We start from the raw sequence: 3,991 nt of genomic DNA on the forward strand, positions 1-3,991 counted from the left end.
GCGCACTGACACGCCCCCCTTTCATTCACCTGTCGCCCCCTCCGCTGAGAGGCGGGGCAGTCGACCAATCACGGGTGCTTCTGGGTTCAGGAAGGCGGGCCCTTGGACTAGAAGGTTGCTCAATGGCTTCGGTGCCCCCTTCCAGAGGATGCGCTCTGAAGGCTCCAGTGCTTGCGGAGTGATGGGAGTTGTGGTCTCACAGTTCATTTTTCGAGCAAAGCTACAGTGGACAAAACTACAACTACCGAGATGCCAAAAGGAGCAAGGACCAGCGCTTGTAAAAGGTTAGAGCTCCGATCGGTCTTCTGAGTCTCACTTGACAGACCTGCGAAGTATGTCTCTTTGTCCCGAGAGCTAAAAGCACGTCGTGCATATTAAAACAGCCTTCGGAATAAGAGCTATGATCGGTCAGTCCGCACACAACTGCCGGCGCTCTCCACAAAAAAATCTGGAAATGAGTGAAATGGTTTAATCTACTCAACAGGTTTTTCTTGAATACCTGCAACACTCTCTTCCCTTGAAAGGCTTTCAGGTTTATATATACAAGTGGAATCGTTAAACAGCAGTACTGATGTGGTCTAAGTAACAGTACAGGCACGTTCTGAGACGGCTGTGAAATAAACAAACCAGGTTTAATGCTCTCAGCTTCGTTCTAACGGAGGGTACATTCGTCGGCTAGAGCTGCTGTAACAAAGTACTATTCAGTTCAGTTCAGTCGCTCAGTCGTGTCCGACTCTTTGCGACCCCATGAACCACAGCACGCCAGGCCTCCCTGTCCATCACCAACTCCCGGAGTCCACCCAAACCATGTCCACTGAGTCGGTGATGCCATCCAACCATCTCATCCTCTGTCGTCCCCTTCTCCTGCCCTCAATCTTTCCCAGTATTAGGGTCTTTTCAAATGAGTCAGCTCTTCGCATCAGGTGACCAAAGTATTGGAGTTTCAGCTTCAACATCAGTCCTACCAATGAACACCCAGGACTGATCTCCTTTAGGATGGACTGGTTGGATCTCCTTGCAGTCCAAGGGACCCTCAAGAGTCCTCCAACACCACAGTTCAAAAGCATCAATTCTTCGGCACTCAGCTTTCTTCACAGTCCAACTCTCACATCCATTCGTGACCACTGGAAAAACCATAGCCTTGACTAAAGGGACCTTTGTTGACAGAGTTATGTCTCTGCTTTTCAATATGCTATCTAGGTTGGTCATAACTTTCCTTCCATTTCATGGCTACAGTCACCATCTGCAGTGACTTTGGAGCCCAGAAAAATAAAGTCAGCCACTGTTTCCAGAAGTGATGGGACCAGATGCCATGATCTTAGTTTTCTGAATGTTGAGCTTTAAGCCAACTTTTTCACTCTCCTCTCAATTTCATCAAGAGGCTCTTTAGTTCTTCTTCACTTTCTGCCATAATTAGACTGGCTTAAACAACAGAAACTGACTGTCTCACAGATCTGGAGACTATTGAAGCCCAAAATCCATGTGTAGGCAGGGTTATTTCCTTGTAAAGGAAGAATCTGTTCCAGGGCTCTTTTCTTGACTTGTAAATGGCCATCTTCATGTTCACATGGTGCTCTCCCTGAATACATTTCTATGTTCAGATTCCCCCTTTTTATAAGACAGTTGTATTGAATTAGACTTCCCCGATGGCTCTGTGGGTAAAGAATCCACCCGCAAAGCAGGAGGCTATGCGGGCTCAATCCCTGGGTTGGGAAGATTCCCTGGAGGAGGAAATGGCAACCCACTCCAGTATTCTTACCTGGAGAATCCCATGGATTGAGGAGCCTGGCAGACTACAGTCCATAGGGTCACAAAGAGTTGGACATGGCTGAGTGACTAAGCATGCACGTCGTATTAGGTTAGGAGTTCATCCTACACAAGTACAACTTCATTCTTAACTAATTGCGTCTGCAACAACCCTATTTCCAAATAAGATCACATTCTGAGATACTGGGGGTTAGGATTTCAACATAAGAATTGTGGTGGTGAGATGGGGGGTTCAATTCAACCCATAACAGGGAGAGATGGCCAGTAAATAGATAGATGGTTTTAAAAAAGTAACTAGGTGAAGTGCATGGCAATGAGCTGAAAAGAGTGGTGGAGCGACAAAGAATGAGTCAGTGGCTAGGTTAAGCTGAGGGTCCTGGACGGCCTCTCTCAGTTGGTGATGTTGCCACTGAGACCTACTTAGGAGAAGTGAACCATGCTAACATCAAACAGAAGAGCATTCCAGGCCAAGGAAGAGTTAGCACAAAAGCTCTGAAACAGAAGCAAGAGGATGACCTCTGAATGAAAAGTGGATGACAGGCAGACCAGGTTAATGGGCATGCAACCTGTGTGATCCCATGGAGCCCCACTCTCAGAAAGGCTCCATGCTTGCTTTAAGGCTCTGCTGGTCTAATTGCTCTCTTGCAATTCTTAATAATTTTTTAACAAGGAGCCCCATACTTTCATTTTTTTACTGGGTCCCACAAAGTAGATACCCAGTCTAGGTGACAGGAAATGTGAATGGATAAAGGAGCAGAAGTCAGATCATGTAGAGAATTGTAGGTTGGATTTTTTGTGGTATGTTTTACATGGGATGAGATACCTTTGAAAGAACTTAAGCAGTGGAGAGAGATGATGTGATAGTAAGTGGTCCCAGTAAAAGATGCTGATAGCTGGGGTTAGGATAGATGTGCAAGAGATGGAGAGGGCTGGTTCACAATATATTGTAGAGTTTGTCAACAGTTAAACTGCAGCTCACTCTAAAGACAACTTAGATAATTTAAATAAAAGTAAAAGGTGAAATGTCAGTCAAGCACCATTGTACAATTCATCAGAGAAAAGCAGTTTATTTATCTCTTGCAAAGCTAGACACCAAGAGAAGAATAGCAGCACATCTTTACTCTACGGGTGGCTCTCCTTGTCACACAGTTCCCAATGACCAGCTCAGGATCCAAGGACATTTGATCCCATGGCAGTGCAATAGTCATGGAAGGGAGGCATCTCCAAGCTCAGCCTCTCATATCGTCTAACCCGAGAAGTCATGTCATTGGTGCCTTAACCTTAATTACAGCCATATATGGCACTCACCCTGTGTTATTAATTCTGCAATTCCTCGATCCAGGATCTGAATTTAAGGTATCAAATTTTATTGCTGTGCCAGATGATAGAAATATTCCAAACTGCTAAAACATAGGGGCTTTTAAGACATGGAAGCAAACTAAATGTCCCTCTAGAGATGAATGGATAAAGAAGATCCGGTATATATATAATAGAATACTACTCAGCCACTAAAAAAATATAAAATAATGCCATTCGCAGCAACATGGATGGACCTAGATATTATTATACTAAGTGAAAGTAAGTCAGTTCAGTTCAGTTACTCAGTCGTGTCCGACTCTCCACGACCCCATGAATCACAGCACGCCAGGCCTCCCTGTCCATCACCGTCTCCCGGAGTTCACCCAGACTCACATCCATCAAGTCCATGATGCCATCCAGCCATCTCATCCTAGGTCGTCCCCTTCTCCTCCTGCCCCCAATCTCTCCCAGCATCAGAGTCTTTTCCAATGAGTCAACTCTTCGCATGAGGTGGCCAAAGTACTGGAGCTTCAGCTTTAGCATCATTCCTTCCAAAGAAATCCCAGGGTTGATCTCCTTCAGAATGGACTGGTTAGATCTCCTTGCAGTCCAAGGGAAAGTAAGTCAGACAGAGACAAATATCATAGGATATCACTTACATGTGGAATCTAAAAAATACCCTACAAATGAACTTATTTACAAAACAGGAGTAGACTCACAGACATAGAAAACAAACTTATGGTTACCAAAGGGGAAAGGCAGGGAGGGATAAATTAGGAATTTGGAATTAACAGATACGTACTAATAGAAATAAAAGCAAAAATAAACAAAAGGAACCTAATCAAACTTATAAGCATTTGTACAGCAAAGGAAACAATAAACAAAATGAAAAGACAACCTACAGATTGGGAGAAAATATTTGAAA

This window comes from Ovis canadensis, chromosome 2 (assembly GCF_042477335.2).
Source record: "Ovis canadensis isolate MfBH-ARS-UI-01 breed Bighorn chromosome 2, ARS-UI_OviCan_v2, whole genome shotgun sequence".
Lineage (NCBI taxonomy): Eukaryota > Metazoa > Chordata > Mammalia > Artiodactyla > Bovidae > Ovis > Ovis canadensis.